This window comes from Benincasa hispida, chromosome 10 (genome assembly GCF_009727055.1).
Source record: "Benincasa hispida cultivar B227 chromosome 10, ASM972705v1, whole genome shotgun sequence".
NCBI lineage: Eukaryota > Viridiplantae > Streptophyta > Magnoliopsida > Cucurbitales > Cucurbitaceae > Benincasa > Benincasa hispida.
The window spans coordinates 57,699,699-57,720,853 of NC_052358.1; positions in this window are offsets into that span (position 1 = coordinate 57,699,699).

The following is a 21,155-nucleotide window of genomic DNA, read 5'->3' on the forward strand; positions in this document are numbered from 1 at the left end:
GTGGATCTCGGGCTAAAGAGTTTAGTCAACTATTCATGTACCGTTGGAGCTTCGAGCCATAGGTCCATAAGGTCCCCTTGGTAGCTTGGATAAAGTTGAGAATCAGTTTTTGGGTCAGTTTGAAATGTTCAAATTGACAAGAGGGAGTTCGATTATATATGATATAATTGAACTGGTTAATTATATATGATATAACTGACTAAATGTATGAGATACATTATTTTAGAGGAAATTGGATATAAATATAATTTATATCAAGTAGAGGAGAAAACACTATAGTAGATATATGATATCAACTATAGGTTAAGAATATAATATGATTATATTCATTACTTAATTAATTAGGCGGTTATGAGATAATTGGTCGAGTATTTCTCGGAATCGTGCGAAAGTGGGAAGATCGGAATTCAGTTCTTGTAACTGAAGAATAAAATGAAAATTGTTTTCATTTTGTGAGACACAGCAGAAAAATCGCTCAAGGTGTGAACCTATACGATCACATAGCGTTGAGAGCCTATACGGTATACCATCTTCCTAAACGATCGCACACCCGCGCACTAAACGATTTCCCGTGATTTTTAAATTGATCGCTTACTTTTCTACACAATCGCATAGGTGCCGAGCAGACTAAACAATCGCTTACCATTTGATAGACGATCACTTAGTTAAACCTACACGATTGTGTACCTTTTCTAAACGACAAACACCCGACTATACGATAGTCTTTTACTATCTCCCACTTGCTTGTTCGTGCTACACGATCGTCTTTCTCCCTTCCTCTACCAATTCCATCCAAAGTCCACTTTTTCGATTCTCACTCCGAGAGATACCAAGGGCTTCAAGTGGTGGTGTCGCCCCCGTTGCTGTTGGTTCGTGCGTTGCTGATTCGTGTAGACGACCGTGGTGCTGTTAGGCGACTGTTTGTTGGGCAATAAGGACCGTAGAGGAGTTCGCTTCCGCTGGACTGAGTTTAATTGAAGAAAGTCTTCAACTGGTATGTTTACCCGGTCTTTTGTATGTTATTTATTAAAACATGCCTGTAATTAGTGTTACAATGCATATCGTTTTGTTAAAATGTATATTTGGTAATTCTATTACAATGAAATCGAAAAGATCCGCTTCCGCTCTTGGATTCTCTAGTTTAAGAGTTCCTTTACTACCCACATTTTGGGTAACTACCAACTCCTCCACTACATGAATAACCACCGATGATCTTGGATTACTACCCATGATCTTGGATAACTACTTGGGATTAATTTTTAAAAATATAAAATAACATAAAAACTCATCTATTTTTCTAACTTCACATACACTACTCAAATTTATAAATTTCATGGTATAAGACGGGGGAATTTACACCTGATAATTGTCTCTTCAATATTACATTAATCATCACTATGTGTACAATAATAACAATCATCAATTACTTAAACTATATGAATCAATATTAGAAATCAAAATGATTTCTAACATTCTCTCATTCGATTCATATATGCCAGGTATACAACATACTAACAAAATTTGAGATCACTTAAATAATGCAATATACAAGTCACAACTTCATAAGAACTAAATCAATCGAATCATGGTAGGCATGGGCCTGACACATGTCCTGAATCCTTCCATGTATCACAAGTCAATTCAATTCAAACGGTCCCAGTTTGATAAGATAGACACCCTAAATATCTTATCCCAAAATGTCTTATCATAAGACTCAACATCTATATGTTGGGGTTGATGCCCTAAATCTCGTAGGGTTCTATAGTTTGTAAACCTTGCATGAACAAACATTTTCGTGATTATTAATATTTGATATTTTATTCACTTCATCTATGAAATATATGATATTTTAGTTGCATTAACCACAAACTAATAAACTAACATCCACGGTTATCATTGTAACTTAAACATGTATGTGGAGACATATAGGTGGATCATGTTTAAGTGATAACCTAAATGGTCTGTTGTATATGGATAAGGCTGAGTACCTTATCCTGGTGACATTACGAGTATGACCCACTTTGTAGGTATTACAAATGTTCTAAAGTGCTACAAATAACCTGATCCTGATCATTCATGTATTAGACATGCGAGCAGGGATATTCTATACAACGAAGTTTGTATAAGACCGGACCATGAAATGTTTAGTCTCATTATATAACGTCGTTCATAATACAGACTTTCATTTCACTAGGATAACCATAGATAACATGACCTTAATCCTAAGTGAGTTGTGAACTCCTGCTTATGAGGGCAGTCTTTTGATTTGTATGGGTGAGAGTGGCCAGATCGTCGACTCAACAAGCCTACTATTTTTGGAATTCGTCTGATTGAGAAGCTGGGAACTCAGCTACACAAGATGAAAATCACTCCTTCCCCGAAGCAGGGGTAAATAGATAAATTGCTCCCTTAAGGATTGATTCCAGATTTTGAACAATGTGGTGCCATATCTCTCTTGGCCCGAGAGGTGTTTAGTCATAGTGAGATTATGATCTATTGTTCATTAGAGGGATCAGTGGTATTTAAGGAGTTAGATGTAACTATAGGGACAAAATGGTAATTTGGCCCAGTTGTACTTATAAGCAATTTGTGAAGGGTCATCATACTGTTGAATTGTTATATCCAATGGACATAAAAATATATCTGTGGTGTGAAAAGTGCAGTTTTCGGTCTTTAGTGGAGTGCCTGACAGTTAACGGATGGTGGATAATGTAATTAAAGAGTTTAATTAGTTATTCACGTACCGTTGGAGCTTCAAGCTACATGTCCATAAGGTCCCCTTGGTAGCTCAAATTATTTAGTTGAAAATTAGTTTTTGGGTTAATTTGAAATGTTCAAATTAATAAGAGGAAATTTAATTATATATGATATAATTAAGTTGATTCAATTATATGTGATATAATTGACATAATATATTTGATACATTACAGTTTACTTAGATGAACAAATATTTGAATATAATTCAAATATATTTTTCCATAAATAAGATTCATAGTTGTTAAATTTAATATAAATATGATTTATAATAAGTGCAATAAAATAGGGAAAAAGAACTATAGATTATATTGTACATGATGCAATATTAAGACTATAGGTTATAAATATAATATGATAAGTTGGTTATCATATTTATTTATAATTATTAATTATTTGATAATTAAAGCTTTTTTTCTCTCTAACCACTTTAAGGGGAAGTTAAGTAGTTTTTATGGAAAAATGGAATAAAATAAAATTTGATTTTATTATTCCAAAGAGTGTGTTACACGACTTGCTAAATCTTCTACACGAATTGTGAAAAGCCTATGCGATAGACTTGATCGCCTAAATGATTGAAGCCCTTTTCTATGAGATAGAGAGTGTCATCCTTCAGTCGTCTTCATCCTCCAAACTACAAACACGCTCCTAACCAAAATAGCCAGAGCCCACCACTCCTAGATTCTCATCCCGAGAATACCAAGGTGACCAAGTGGTTGTCTCCTCTTTTGGTTCGAGATCTTGTTGCTGTTTGGAGTGTTTGTTGCTATTCATGGTGTTCGAGTTTGCTCGAGGAATTTACTTGAAGAAAAGTTCTTCAAAGGTATAATTTCTAAACCCTTTTTTGTTATTCAAAAGCATGCTGTAATTTAGTTAAAGTGCATAATCTGTATGTTTTACTGTAAATGGTTCAATCGAAATGGGATTTGGACGATCTGATTCCATTCATAGGTTCTCTGTAAAATGAGTTCCTTCACTATAATCATAACAAAATATGCATCGCTGAAATATGATTCATATATAAGAAAAATCCAAACAAACTTTGATATCTAACATTTCAAATAAATATAAATGTGCTAAACCAAAGTTCACATATGTATGACCAATCATTCGCTATATAAAGACTTTGCAACTACTCCCATTTCGATAACATGGCTAATAAATGTCTTAGGAGCTAGTCCTTTAGTCAATGGCTTAATCATATCATTGGTTCCAATGTACACTATTTGAACTTTTTGATTTTGCACCTATTCTTTAACAGATAGACACTTTAAATACATATCTTTGGCACAATTTGAGTATCTATCATTCTCAGAGAAGAATATAGCTACCTCATTAGCACAACATATCCACATTGGTTTAGAAATGGTACCAACGATGCCTAAACCACAATAAAATTGCACAATCACAATGATTGAACTATGGTTTCAAAGCATTCTACAAATTCAATCTTCGTAGTGGAAGTAGCAATAACAGACTACTTACCGCTCTTCCATGAGATAGCGCCATCAACTAGAAGGAACAAATAGCCAAATGTGGAATTTCGGGTATCCAAACATCGACATAGTCTGAATCTAAGTAACCAACAACCTCAATGTTACTAATCCTTCTATATGTGAGCATGTGATCTTTAGTGCCATGCACGTACCTTAAAACCTTCTTTGCAGCTCTCTAATGAAATAGTTTGGGATTTGATTGATAAGACCCAACATATCAACCGAAAAACTTATATTCGGCCTAACACAGGTCTGAACATACATCAAACTCCAAACTAAAGAAACATAAGGGATATTATCCATTTCTTTATGCCCCAAATCATTCTTGGGACACTAGTCTGGATGGAAACTGGATTTGGTGTACATGATTCTATCTTAAATCTTTCTAAAACTTTATTGATGTAAGATTTTTGAGACAATCCCAAAATTTCTTGTGATCTATTTTCAAAATATTTCTATTCCGATCACATAGGAAGCCTCACCCATATCCTTCATCTCAAACTTTCTAGAAAGATAATCCTTAGGATCATGCAATAACCCACAATCATTAGTAGCAAGAATAATATCATCTACATATAACACAAGGATTACAGACTTACTTTCCACAACCTTCATATAGATACATCGATCAACGGTCATCTCTACAAACCCATATGATAATATGGTGTCATTAAACTTCAAGCACCATTATTGGGAAGCTTGTTTTAATTTATAGATTGATTTCTTCAACTTACACATTATATTTCTTTGACTTGTGGTTTCAAACCCTTGAAGCTGGTCTATATATATCTATTCTTCCAAATATTCATTGAGAAAATCTATTTTAACATTCATTTAGTGAAGCTCAAGATCAAAATGAGCCACCAAAGCCATTACAATCCTTAAAGAGTTATTTCTAGAAATTGAAGAGAAAGTCTATTTGTAGTCAATGCTACCATTTTAAGTGTAACTTTTGGCAACCAGCCTACCTTTATACCTTTCGATATTGCCTTTAGAGTCCCGCTTTGTTTTAAAGGCCCACTTGTAGCCATCTCTTTTATAATCCTTCAGCAATTCCGTCATTTCCCAAACATTGTTGTCATCCATAGATTGCAACTCTTCCTTCATGGCCATTAACCACTTATCGAAATTTTCACTGTTCATGGTTTGATCAAAAGAGACTAGGTCATTATTAATGCTCAGGTCACTTTCATGCTCGAGTTCATAAACTATATACTCATTAGAAATAGCTAGTTTTTTCTCTCTAGTAAATCTTCTTAATATTATTACTATTGAAGTTGCACTGGCTCATTAACTTGAGCATTTTCCTGCTCTTCTTGAACAATGGCATCTGTAATTGGGTTTCAAGCATCTACTTGTTGTTCCATATTCATGCCTTGTGGCTATGCTACAATAATAGGAACAACAACTTGAGATGGATCATTTAATGGATTTTGGTCCATCAATGACTCTCTTACCTCTACATCATGTGCTCTCACACTCCTACTGACTCTGCGATTTTCAATGAAGCGAACATTCCCAGACTCTACAATTCTTGTACTATGGTTAGGATCTATGAACCACAAATACAGATACGGCTACATGATACGGATACGATTGAATACGGTGATTTGTCAACTTTTAAAAAACTAAGATACGGATACGCCTAAGGATGCATCATTGGACTCGAGTAGTGAGCTTTTAAAATAGGTTGTTTAGTTTTAGATTAAGAAAGATTTGATGAGTTGCTTGTCTTTTTTCTTTAAAAAAAAGTACACATAGAAATAGATACGTCAAATCGCGTGTCAGATATGTATCTAGGAAGTATCTGGAAGTATCGGTATCTGATAAGTGTCTGATACGGATTCTTTGCCTCACATGAAGTATATGTGCTTCATAGGTTAGAATAATAGAACCAATACCATTTTGACCTCTGCAAATATCTAATGAAATAATCACTAATGGTCTTGGAATCTCTAATAGTCTTGGAATTCAACTTCTTTTCATGTGGATTATATATCCTCACTTTCAGCTTGGCAGCCCCCACACATGAAGATGTTTTAAACTAGGCTTCCTAGATGTCCACAGTTTATAAGGAGTTTTAGGAATTGCTTTACTAGGGGTATCATATTTAATATGCATGCGGTTGTCCCCCATATATACATCCATAATGAAATAGGTATAGTACTATCATTCATCATACTTCTCACCCTTTCCATCAATGTACGATTCTGTCTTTCCGCTACGCCATTTTGATGTCGTGATCCGGGCATTGTATATTGCACACAAATGCCCTTAGACTTAAGGAGTTTCTTAAATGGACCTTGATTTTGTCCAACTTCCGATGTCTTTCCGTAACATTAACCACCTTTATCAAAACATATTACCTTAACCTTTCTATATAATTGCCTCTCAACCTCCGTAATGAATGTCTTAAGGACATCAACCAATTGAGTTCTTTCATGCAGAAAATAAAGGTAACAGTGCCTAGAGTAATCATCAATGAAGGTGATGAAATACCTCTCACTGCCCCAAGACGGTATATCGAAAGGACTACAAATATCTTTATGTATTAAATAGAGGTAATCCCTACTTCTTGTGGCAGCCTGTTTTGATATATGTTTGGTTCGCATACCCTTTATGCAATCCACACAAGTATTATTCCAATCGGTAAAATCCAATTGAGACAAAACTTCAGCTTTTATTAGTCTCAAAATTCACTCTTTGGATATATGACCGAGTCATTTATGCCACAATTTAGTAGAGGACTCATTTAGTGCATTCCTTTTCATATTGACATCACATTGCACATTAAACAGGGAATTAATAAAATTAGGATTTAGATTGAAATAATACAAAATATCCAACAATAAACCAGTACCACACAGGTTCGTTCCACGATACAATAGAAAATAACTATGTCTAAACTTAAAATAAAGTCCTAAAATATCCAACCTAGAAACAAAATATGATTTCTAGAGCAATCAGAAACATATACATACTTTTCTAGATGAAGGCAATGAAGGATCTCATATCTAAGAGTTCCATGAGCGCGTTCGGATCGCTTCAATCTCACAGTGACTGAAATACATAAATATACATTCAATACATATAGTTATGCAAACGAACATTAATTATCGGCATGCTAAGAAAAAGATAAATAACAAGGGAGAGAGTTCCATACCGGTTGAAGACAGTCTTCACGCTTCAGAACTCCAATGCAGCGGAAAACCTTCACGCGATCTACCAACACCCATCGGAAGTGTCTGCTGCAGCACGAACAACCGCGAACACGAACGTCGTGGGGACGACATCACCACTAAAGAGCCCCGGGTATTCTCGGAGTGAAAACCCAAAGGGTGGTCTTTGATGAATTTGGTAGAGGAAGAAGAAAACACAAATCGTGTAGGTGATAAGCAAGTGGGAGGAAAAAAAACGCTATCGCATAACAGAATATTTATCGTTTAAGAGAAGCCACACGATCGTGTAGGTTTTACTGAACGATCGTTTAGGAAAAGGTATACGATCATTTAACAAAATCGGCACACTATACGATCGTTTAGAGAAGCTATGCGATAGTGTAGGCGATAGTGTGCGATCGTTTAAGCACGAGGTAAACGATCGTTTAGGCAGAGAGGAGCTATCGTATAGCCTCTCGATTCTTTAAGCGATCGTTTTCAAAACACCAACACACTCTTGATAAATTCTTTTAAGCAATTGACCAAAATGAAAACTATTTTCTCATCGGTTACAATAACCGATGTTGCCCCACTAACCCAACGTTCCAAACGTGAAAATTAGATTAATTATCATATAATTAATCAATTAAAATATTAATAAATATAATCATATTATATTTTTAACATTATAGTTTGATATCACATATCTACTATAGTATTTTCTCCTCTACTTGATATAAATCATATTTATATCTAATTTCCTCCAAAATAATGTATCTCATACATTTAGCCAATTATATCATATATAATTAACCAGTCCAATTATATTATATATAATCGAACTTCCTCTTGTCAATTTGAACATTTAAATTAACCTAAATATTGGTTCTTGACTTTATCCATGCTACCCAAGGGACCTAATGGACCTGTGGCTTGAAGCTCCAACAGTCCGTGAATAGCTGACTAAACTCTTTAGTCACGATCCACCATCCATTAACTGCCAAGTATTCCACTAAAGACCAACAGCTGAACTCTTCTTACCACAGATATATTTCTGTGTCCATTGGATATAACCAATCATGAGTACGATAATCTTTCACAGATGTTCGTAAGTACATCTGGGCCAAATTACCGTTATCCCCCTATAGCTACATCTCACTCCTTAAGTATCACTAATTCCTCAAATGAACAATACAACATAATCCAACTAGTGTGAACACCTCTCGAGTCAAGAGAAGGTGTGTGACGCCACATCGTTCAAGCCCTGGAATCAGCCCTTAAGGAAGCTATCTATCTACTTACCCCTGCCTCGGGGAAAGAGTGAATTCCATCTTGTGTAGCTGAGTTCCCAGCTCCCAAATCAGATGAATCCCTAAAATGGTAAGTTTGAATCGGCAAACTGGCCACTCACACCCATACAAATCAAAGGACAGCCCTCAATGGCAGGAGTTCTCAACTCACTCAAGATTGAGGTCATGTTACCTATGGTCATCCTAGTGAAGTGAAGTCTCTGTTCAGAACGATGTTATATAACGTGTTAACACTTCGTGGTCAGGTCTTATACAAACTCCTTGTATAGGACGCCCTCACTCGCATGTCCCCACACACGAATGATCAGGATCAGACCATCTGTGACAAGTCACAACAGTTGTGACCATTCCATAAAGCGGGCCGCATCCGTAGCATTACGAGGATAAGGTTTCCCTCTATATCCATATGCTACAGACCATTTTGGTTATCACTCAATAAATGATCCACTTGTATGTCACACATACGTGCTTGAGTCACATGCAGATAACCAGGGATTTTATGTTTATTGGTTTGTGGTAAAGCAAATAAAGCATGTAACTGAGAAAAAATACAAGATGTGAAGTAAATATGATATATTTAACAACACAAACGTTCGTACAAATTGTTTACAAACTACAAGACACGAATCTTTAGGGCATCAACCTCAACAATCTTCTACTTGTCCTAAAGCGATGTGAGGTGTACAAAAACTAGTACAAAAAAAATTATCTAGGGCATAAAAATCCAGTACAAGAAAATCTCCCACCTGCCTAGTCTAGCCGCGGGTGATCTTGTAAACCATGCTCTGTAGATGACCCTCAAACACTGTAGCCGTGAAAGCCTTCGTAAACAGGTCAGCAACATTGTGATGATCACGTCCCTTGATGAACTATCTCGCGGATCAGATGATACTTTCGCTCTGTATTTGCCGCGCCTGTGACTCCTCGCCTCCTTGGAGTTCGCCACTGCCCCACTATTATCACAATAGAGGGTAATGGGTCTAGACATATCTGGAACAACTTTCAATCCTGTCAAGAACTTCCTGAGCCAGATGGTCTCCTTAGCAGCTTCACAAGCTTCCACGTACTCCGCCTCTTAGTGGAGTTGGCGATGCACCCCTGCTTAGTGCTTTGCCACACTATAGCTCCTACGTTAAGAGTAAAGACTGATCCTGATGTGGACTTGCGAGAGTCCTTATCAGTCTTGAAAGTCATAATCTGTGTATCTGTAAGGAATCAAATCACTCGAACCATACATGAGCATATAGTCCCTCGTTCTTCGAAGATACTTGAGGATGTACTTCACTACGGTCCAGTGACCCTGGCCTGGGTTAGACTGATCCTACTGACTATCCCACAGCGTAGTAGATGTCTGGACGAGTACAAAGTATCGCGTACATCAAACTGCCAACGACAGACACAATGAGACCCATTTTATCTTCTCAACCTCTTGAGGCGTCTTAGGATACACGTCCTTGGACAAAGTGACTCCATGCCTGAACGCAGGCCCTCTTGAAGTCATGCATCGAGTACTTGAGCAACATCTTGTCAATGTACGATGCCTGAGACAGTGCTAGCCTTGTTCTTACGATCTCAAGAAATCTGCATACCTAGAACAAATGAGCCTCTCCCAAATCTTTCATTTGGAATTGGGTCACTAGCCAGTTCTTAACTGCAGTCAGTAGACCTACATCATTCCCAATGAGTAGGATATCGTCTACATACAACACTAAGAAAACTACTGAAGCGTTGATGATCTTCTTGTAGACACAAGTTCATCAACGTTTTGGTCAAAGCCATACGACTTGATCGCAGTAGCAAACTGAGTATGTTCCAAGATCGAGATGCCGTGTTCATCTATAAATGGACCGATTCAGTTTGCAAACCTTTTGCTCTTGACCTTGGCTATGAATCCCTCGGGCTACACCTCGTAAATGGCTCTTTAAGATTTCCATTCAGAAAGGCCGTCTTAACGTCCATTTACTAGATCTCATATTATAATAAACTGCAATGGATAGGAGGATGCGGATCGACTTTAACATGGCAATAGGCGAGAAAGTCTCCTTATAGTCGACTCTCTCTACCTGGGTATAACCCTTTGCCACAAGTCGAGCCTTAAAGGTCTGTACCATTCCCGTTACTGCGTCTTGTAGTTCCATTTACAACCTATAGGTCGAACCCCATCAGGCTGATCGACAAGATCCCATACTGAGTTGATGTACATTGACTCCATCTCGAGATCCATGGCCTTGACTCATTCATCCCGGTCAACATCCTCTATTGCCTTCTTATAAGACAACGGATCCTCAACGTCTCCATCTACTACCATAGCAAGGATTTCCGTGAAACCCAGATAGCGAACGGGTGGGTTCGCAACCTTTCCACTATGTCGAGGTTCCCTTAACTCTTGAGGTGGAACCAACCTACTAGATGAACTCCCATCAACAACTCTTACTGATGTAGCAGGCTCTTCAACAACTCTTGTTGAAGTTTCAATAGTTTCATTAGAAAGCTCACGCAACACGACTTTGCTTCGTGGATTGTGCTCCCTTATATGATCCTCTTATAGGAAAGTAGCGTTTGTTGAAACAAACACCCTATTTTCCGTTGGATCATAAAAATAACCCCCTCGTGTACCTTTGAGGTAGCCTACAAAGAGGCATAACCTCGACCGTGGTTCCAACTTCTTGTGATTAGCATCAAGCACATGTGCAGGGAAATCCCAAATGCAGAAGTGATGTAAACAAGCTTTACACCCATTCCACAACTCCCGAGGTGTTCTTGCCATACTCTTGGAGGGAACACAGTTTAGTATATATACCGCAGTCTCCACTGCAAAACCCTAAAACGAGTCCGGTAAGGAAGCGTAACTCATCATCGAGCAAACCATATCTAACAAGGTCCTATTTCTCCTCTCCGCTACACCATTTTACTAAGGTGTACTCGGCGTTGAGAGTTGAGAAACGATTCCATGTCCTATCAAATAATCCTAGAATACCGAGTCCAAAAACTCTCCACCTCAATCTGATCGAAGTGTTTTAATCCGCCTATCTAATGCATTTTCAACTTTTCAAAGGATTCAGACTTCCATTGCATAAGATAAACATAGTCATACCTGGAGTAATCATCGGTAAAACTGATAAAATACTCATAGCCACCTCAGACTTGCACAGTCATAGGACCACAAAGGTCAGAATGTACTAACTCAAGAGGCTCATTGGCTCTATGACCTTTTCCAGTAAAAGGTCGTTTAGTTATCTTATCCTCAAGGCAAGACTCGCATACTAGCAAAGACTTTTTTTCTAACTCACTTAGAAGTCCATTCTTCACCAATCTCTCAATCCTATTGAGATTGATGTGCCTTAAACGAAGATGCCAAAGTTGGGCATTTTCTTTTGGAGAAATTTGTCGATGTTTTGATTGAGTTATGGAAGTTCTGAACAATTTAGTATTATGGAGGGAATTAATGGCTAACGGCGTTAGCACATATAAATTCGATTCCAGATTTGTTGTGCAAATAAAAACACCATCTTTATGAATAAACGCACATTAAAAGAGAGAGTATATTTACATTGCAATAAACACTTTACAGAAATAAGGTTCCTTTTTAGTTCGGGAACAATATATACATTATTTAAAATAAGAAACCTATTCTACAAAGCTAACTGGAGTCCTTCTACTGCCACAGCTGAGACGACGTGCCCAGTGCCTACTCGCATCGTCATCTCACCAGCCTCTAGCTGTCGCCAAGATCTAATTCTCTGAAAAGAAGAACAAACATGGTTAGTGGCGCCTGAATCAATTATCCAGGCAGAACCATCAGCAACTTGTTAGTATTTCGATTTAAAGCTTTTAAAAATGACTGATTTATTATAGTGAAAAGAATCGTGTGAAATGAATTTTGTGGCAAACGACCTCCATCCCATTACTCTCCAAAAGAGGAGACAAGACAGTAAATATGATTTATTGGTCTTGGAGACATGTCTGGTAGAGAATGATGATTCTGCCTGGATCCTTGATTCAGGTTCTACCAATCATGTCAGTTCCTCTTACCAAGGATTTAGTTCCTGGAAAACGTTGCCATAGGGAGAGATGACTCTTTGAGTCGGTAATGGTGAGGTTGTTTTAGTTATTGTTGTAGGCAGACTGAAGTTATTTGTTGACAAGAAACGTTATCTGTTACTGGATAATGTTTTTGTAGTTCTTCATATTAAGAGGAACTTAATCTCGGTTTCTTGTCTCATTGAACAAGGTTATACCGTTTCTTTTTCTGAGAATAAAGTGTTTATTTTCAAGAATGGCATGGAGATTGGTTATGGTTCAATGGAAAATAACTTATATGTACTAAGGCCGTTAGTCATAAAAGCATTGTTTAACACTGAAATGTTCAGTACGACAACAACAGCAAAAAGACCAAAAGTTCCAAAGGAAAACGCCCATCTTTGGCATCTAAGGTTAGGTCACATCAAACTCAATAGGATTGAGAAGTTGGTGAAAAGTGGACTTCTAAAGAGTTTAGAAGAAAACTCCTTGCCAGTATGTGAATCATGCCTCGAAGGCAAGATGACCAAATGACTTTTTACTGGAAAAGGTTATAGAGCCAAGGAAGCCTTGGAGCTTGTACATTCAGACCTCTGTGGTTCGATGAATGTTAAAGCTCGAGGTGGGTATGAATATTTCATCTCTTTCATAGATGATTATTCAAGGTTTGGGTATCTCTTCCTAATGCAACGTAAGTCTGAAGCCCTTGACAAGTTCAAGGAGTATAAGGCTGAAGTTGAAAACTTGTTAGGTAAGAAGATAAAAACACTACGATCTGATCGTGGTGGAGAGTATATGGACCTCAAATTCCAGAACTATGTGACAGAACATGGGATTGCATCCCAACTCTCGGCCCCAGGTACACTTCAACAGAATGGTGTATCAGAAAGAAGAAACAGGACCTTGTTGAAGATGGTTCGGTCTATGATAAGTTATGCTTATCTTCCAGACTCGTTTTGGGGTTATGCAGTGCAGACTGCATTTTATATCTTGAACACCGTTCCCTCGAAAAGTGTTTCTGAAACACCTTTTGAGTTATGGATAGGCCGTAAAGGTATTTTACGCCACTTCAGGATTTGGGACTGTCCAGCACATATGCTAGTGACTAACCCAAAAAAGTTGGAACCGCGTTCGAAGGTTTGCCTCTTTTTGGGCTATCTTAAGGAAACAAGAGGAGGATACTTCTATGATCCAAGTGAAAACAAAGTGTTTGTTTCCACTAATGTTATCTTTTTGGAAGAAGATCACATGAGAGATCATAAGCCACGAAGTAAGCCCGTTTTACGTGAGATCTCTAGTGAGACTGAGACTGCTGAGGGTTCAACAAGAGTTATTGAACAAGTCGACAGATCAACAAGAATTTTTGAGGTCGGAATGTCTAGTCAACTAGCTCAAGAGTTGAGACTGCCTCGACATGGTGGGAGGGTTATGAACCCACTGGATCACCACATGGGTTTAACTGAAGCCCAAAACGTCATTACGAATGATGGGGTCGAGGATCCATTGTCTTTTAAGAGAGCAATAGAGGATGTTGAGAAAGATGAATGGGTTAAGGACAAGAACCAGGAAATGGAGTCTATGTACTTCAACAACGTCTGGGAGCTTGTTGATCCACTTGATGGGGTAAGACCTATTGGGTGTAAGTGGATCTATAAGCGAAAGAGATGTGTAGATAGAAAGGTGCAAACCTAAGGCTAGACTTGTGGCAAAGGGTATACCCAGGTTGAGGGAGTTGACTATGAGGAAACTTTCTCACCTATTGTCATGTTAAAGTCTATCAGGATTCTTCTGTCCATAGCCACATTTTATGATTATGAAATATTGCAAATGGACATCAAGACTTCCTTTCTGAATGGTAATCTTGAGAAGACCATCTATATGACTCAACTAGAGGGGTTCGTAGTTCCAGATCTTAATAGGTCTATTTATGGGCTGAAACAAGCATCTCGATCTTGGAACATCAGATTTGACACTACTGTCAAGTCGTTTGGCTTTGACCAGAATGTTGATGAGCCTTGTGTTTATAAGAAGATCATCAACCGTCAGTAGCTTTCCTGGTACTGTATGTGGATGATATCATACTCATTGGGAATGATGTAGGATATCTGACTAACGTTAAGAGTTGGCTAGCTGCCCAGTTTCAAATGAAAGATTTGGGTGAGGCACAGTATGTTCTCGGGATCCAGATCATTTGGGATTGCAAGAACAAATGGTTAGCCTTGTCTCAGGCATCGTACATTGATAAAATGTTGATCAGGTACAGGATGCAGGATTCCAAGAGGGGTTTGTTACCTTTTAGGCATGGAATCGTTCTGTCTAAGGATCAATGTCCTAAGACACCTCAAGAAGTTGAGAAGGTGAGACGGATTCCCTATGCTTCTACTATAGGAAGCTTTATGTATGCAATGTTGTGTACCAGACTCGACATTTGCTAGGGATTGTCAGTCGATTTCAGTCCAATCCAGAATTTGATCACTGGATGGCGGTCAAGACGATCCTCAAGTATCTTCGGAGAATGAGGGTCTACAAGCTTGTGTATGGAACTAAGTGTCTGATCCTTACGGGATACAACGTTGCTAATCTCTTTACAAAGGCCCTCAGGACTAAAGTGTTCGAGGGTCACCTGAAGAGTCTGGATCTGCGAGACATGCGACATCTTTTCTAAGGCAAGTGGGAGATGATACTGGGGTATGCCCTAGTTTATTGTATATTGTACAGTTTTATATTGTATTGTACATTAGTCTCCCGAGTGATTAGGACAAGTGGGAGATTGTTAGGATTGGTGTCCTAATTCTCCCGGAGTCTCGTTGTTTTATAAAGATACACATTGTTTAATGAATAAAATAAGTGTTATTTAATTATGACATTTACTCATATCCAATAAACAAAGCTCCTTGATTATCTTATGTGAACTTAAGCATGTATATGTGATATATAAGTGGATCATACCTTAAGTGATAACCTAAATCGGTCTGTAGTATAAGGATTAAGGTGGGATACTTGATCCTAGAGACACTATGGATACGACCCACTTTGTAGAGGTTTGCAAGTGTTGTAAACTACTATAGATGGTACATCCTGACCATTCATGTGGAGACATGGAACGGAGGTGTCCTATACAAAGAGTTTGTATAAGACCTTGACCACAAGATGACTAGACTCTGTATGTAACGCCATTGATACTAGAGACTTGTATCTCACCTAAACGACTATAGGTAAGACGACCTCATTTCTCAGTGTTTTGGGAACTCCTGCCTTTGAAGGCGATCCTTTGATTAGTATAGGTGAGAGTGGCCAGATTGCCAACTCAACTGCCTACCTTTTTGGGGAGTTGTCTGATCTGGGAGCTGGGAACTCAAACCACAAGATGAAATTCACTCATTTCTCGAAGCAGGGATAAGTAGAGAGATTGCTCCCTTAAGGGCTGATTCCGGGGCTTGAACATAGTGCCACAGCTTCTCTTGGGAAGAGAAGACTTAGTCGTAGTAGGACTATGACTTATGTTCATTAGAGGGATCGGTGGTACTTAAGGAGACAGATGTAACTACAGGGGCATAATGGTTATTGGCCCAGTTGTACTTACGAGCATTTTGTGAAGGGTGCCTGGCAGTTAACGGATGGTGGATCCTGTGACTAAAGAGTTTAGTAAGTTATTCACGTACCGTTGGAGCTTCGGATCTACAGATCCATGAGGAACCCCCTGGTAGCTTGGATTTTTGTTGAGGATCAATTGGTGTTGATTTGAAATGTTCAAATTGACAAGAGGTTATTTTGATTATATATGATATAATGGTATGATGTATAAATACATCTCAGTGAGGATTGAGTAAATAGAGATTTCATTAAGTACCAATGGAGAATAAAAAAAGAAACTATGGTTTATATGTTTCGTGAGATGAAATATTAAAACTATAGGTTATAAATATAGTATGATAAGTTGGTTATCATTTATATTTATAATAATATTAATTATTAAATAATTAATACTTTTTCTTTTAAATAACTAAAGTAGTGGGTGGTTATTGAATCATGGTAACCGTGAGTTTAAAAGGAAGTGGTTTCCTATTTTTGAAAAAGAAGGTTTTACAAAAGTTTGAAAAGGAATTTGAGTTTTCTCTCCGGCGAAAAGAAACTCACATAAGTCATCAAGTAAATACGGATTTATTAAACGACGACTGTGCGCATTAAACGATCGTGCAGGTGCGAGCTAAACGATCGTGCAGTGTTTACTAAACAATTGCATAGCTTTGCTAGACGATCACTGGCCCAAGGTAAACGATCGTGTAGAGTGTGTACGCGACAGACCGAGCTAGACGTTAGAGCTAAACAATCGCATAGCTTTTGCTAGACGATTGCATAGCTTTATCTAAACAATTGAACATCGACCTATATGATAGGTCTCCGCCATATCCCACTTGTCCAATCATGTACGCGATCGTTGTTTCCTCCGTTCGTCTGCCTCACACCAAGTCCGAACAGAGCCCACCCTCTGGATTCTCACACCGAGAATACCAAGGTTGCCTTGTTAGTGGTGCCAGACTCAATTTGACACCGTCGAGGTTTTCTAGAGGCTGTTCGTGGTGTTGCAGAGGAGATTGCGACCGAGAAGATCGTTGAGGTCGAGCGCGAAGTGTTCGTGCGGTGTTGCGGTCGTGTAGATCGAGCGCTCGTGGTTGTAGTTGTTTGATCAGAGTCGCGCATTGGAGCGTGGAGACATTTCTGCATATGTGCGTAGAGTTTGTTTTCTATGCATTTGTATTTATTCATGCTGCAATTTCTCTATATAATCGCATAACCATTTGTTTTGAAGACAACTGTAAATGTATTGTTGATTCATGATTGTAATTTGAAATAGTCTTGCTTCTGCTACTCATGGAAATCTCGATTCCGATTTCCTTTATGACTGAACTTTTTAGTCACAGGATCCACCATCCATTAACTGCCAGACACTCTACTAAAGACCAACAACTGCACTCTCCTCACTACAAATATATTTTGTGTCCATTCAATAGTGCGATAACCCTTCACAGATCGCTTGTAAGTACAACTAAGCCAATTTACCGTTATGCCCCTATAGTTACATCTAACTCTTTAAGTACCACCTATCACTCTAATGAACATAAGTCATAGTCCTACTATGACTGAGTCCTCTCTTCCAAACAAAAGCTATGGCCACTATGTTGAAGACTCGGAATAAGCCCTTAAGGGAGCAATCTATCTACTTACTTCTGCTCGGGGGAAGGAGTGAATTCCACCTTGTGTAATTGAGTTTCCAACTCCTAAATCAGATAAATCCCTAAAAAGGTAGGCTTGTTGAGTAGGCAATCTGGTCACTCTCACCCATACTAATCAAAGGACTACCCTCAAAGGCAGAAGTTCCCAAAACACTCAAGATTGAGGTCATGTCACCTATGGTTGAGATATAAAGAGACTATTTATCTCGTGGTTCGGTCTTATACAAACTCTTTGTATAGTACACCCCCGCTCGCATGTCTCCACATGAATGGTCAGGATCAACCATCTGTAGTAGTTCATAATACTTATAAACCTCTACAAAATGGACCGTATCCGTAGTGTCACCAGGATCAGGTATCCCTCATTGATCCCTAAACTACAGACCTTTTTAAGTTATCGCTTAAGACATGATCCCCTTGTATATCTCATATACATGCTTAAGTTTACATACAATAACCATGGAGCTTTGTTTATTGGATATGAGTCAATGAAAAATAAAATAACTCTTATTTTATTCATAACAATGTGTATAGTTTACAAACTACGAGACTCCGGGAGAATTAGGACACCAATCCCAACACTAGGCGACTTAGTCTTAATCCTTAGTATATTATGAACTTCTATTCACAAGGAATTTTCCTTTAATTTTCATGGGTGAGGTGGCCAGGTTTTTTACCCAATATGCCTACCATTTTGGGGACGAGACCGAGTGGGGAGCTGGGAACATAATAATACAAGATGGAATTCACTTATTCCCTTCTTGAGGTAAGCAGATGAGTTTTCTCGTAAGTGGTGTCTCTGGGACTTGAATAAAGGGTCTTACCCTCTCATTGGCCCAAGAGGTGTTTGTGTTTATTGGTTGGTTCATAAATAGGTTGTTCATTAAAGGAGCACTGATACTTAAGGATTCAGAGGTAACCCAAGGGTAAAATAGTAATTTGACTCAGTTGGAGTTATGAACACTCATGAAGGACTAACTTACTGGTATTGATCTATATCCGTAGACATAGAAATATATGTGTAATGAGAAGAGTGCAGTTGTGGGTCTTTAGTGGAGTGTACCCACAGTTAACGAATATTGATTAACTTGGTTAATGAGTTTAACCAATTAATATCATGTCGTTGAAGCTTCTGATCTATAGGTCCATCAGGTCCCCTCGTTAACTCACTAGATGATACTTAAGAGGGATAATTTGAATTGTTCAAACTAATTTGAGGTAACTATATATTGATGAGATTAATATATAATTAATTATGGATATGATTTATAATTAAATTAGAGAGCTATATTTGAATACGATTCAAATTAATTTAAGTGCATTAATAGAGAGGTTTTGCACAAATACATAGGATGTATATGATAATTAAATGCATACATTAAATTGTGTTTAATGTATAAGTAGTTATTTAATTATTGTGCAAATAAAAAATTAAATAAGTTTTATTTAATTGGGCTAATTGATTAAATAAGTGTTATTTAATTAAATGAGATAATCGATTAAACAAATATTATTTAATTAATTATAAAAAAGAAAAATATTTTGGGAAAGATGTTTGGCTCTTCTCTATATAAAAACTCCCCCCAATCTTCACAACTCTCCAAAACACTTTTCTGCTAGTCCCCTCCGAATAGTTGATACCACATATCCCTCTATTAGAATCTCAGAGAATAACAAGGTAACTCTCGTGGTAGTGCTCGAGATCGCTCAAGGAATTATTCGTGATCAAGACCGTTTGGAGATCTATTCATTTGAACCTTAAAGAAGATTGTTCGTGGCACTTGGGGAATCTACAAAAGTAAGAATTGTTCTAACCCTTTCCACAGTAACATGCTAGTTTACATGTTTATTCATTTAGTTTAGCACAAGGATTTTGTTTATTGTAAAAAGTGAATTGCACGATGCAAGGCATTCTCACACGAGAACACTTCCTCTGCGGGATTCAATCCCTTCAGCAACAACCAGAAGGTTTCATTAAACAAGGTGAAGAGAAAATGGTTTGCAAGCTTAATTGATCAATTTATGAATTGAAACAAGCACCTCAATCTTGGAATATAAGATTTGATATTGCAATCAAATCTTATGACCTTGACCAGAATGTTGATGAGCCTTGTTCTACAGGAAAATCATCAACAATACAGTACTATTCTTAGTGTTGTATGTGGACGATATCCTACTCATTGGGAATGATGTAGGTCTACTGAAAAATGTTAAAAAGTGGTTAGAAGCCCAATTTCAAATGAAAGATTTGGGAAAGTCAAAGTTTGCTCTAGGGATCTAGATCATCAGGGATCGTAAGAAGAAAACGCTAGCTTTGTCTTAAGCATCATATATTGACAAGATGCTTGTCAAATATTTGATACAAAATTCTAAGAGAGGTTTATTACCTTTTAGACATGAAATTTTATTGTCTAAGGAACAGTGTCTTAAGAATCTTCAAGAGGAAATTAGACAGATATGCTATCCATCGACTGTTAGCAGCTTGATCTATGCAACGTTATATACTAGACCTGACATTTGCTATGCAAAAGGGATTGTCACTAGATATCGGTCCAACCGAGGATTAGATCACATGCTGTTAAAACCATCCTCAAGTATCTTTGGAGAACGAGGGACTACATGCTTGTGTATGGAGCTAAGGATTTGATCCTTAAGGGATACACTAACTTTGATTTTCAAATTGATAGGGATTTCAGGAAATCCACATCAAGATCAGTGTTCACTCTTAATAGAGGAGCAGTAGTCTGAAGAAGCACAAAGCAAGGTGGCATTGCTGACTCTACCATAAAGGTAGAGTGTAGCGGCTTATGAAGCTACCAAGGAGGCTGCATGGCTCAGGAAGTTTTTGACAGATCTGAAACTTGTTCCAGATATGTCAAAGTCCATCACCCTTTGTTGTGATAATAGCGGTTTGAGTGCTAATTTCAAGGAGCTTAAGAGCCACAAGAAAGGGAAGCACATTAAACTCAAATAACATCTCATTCGGGAGATTGTGCATCGAGGGGACGTGACCATCACGAAAATCTCTTTGGAGCACAATGTTGCTGATTCATTTACAAAGGCACTCATGGCTAAAGTGTTTGAGGGTCATCTGGAGAGTTTGGCTCTACGAGACATGCATCATCTAGTCTAGGCAAATGGGAGATATTACTAGGTGCGAATTGTATGTCATAGTTTTTTGTT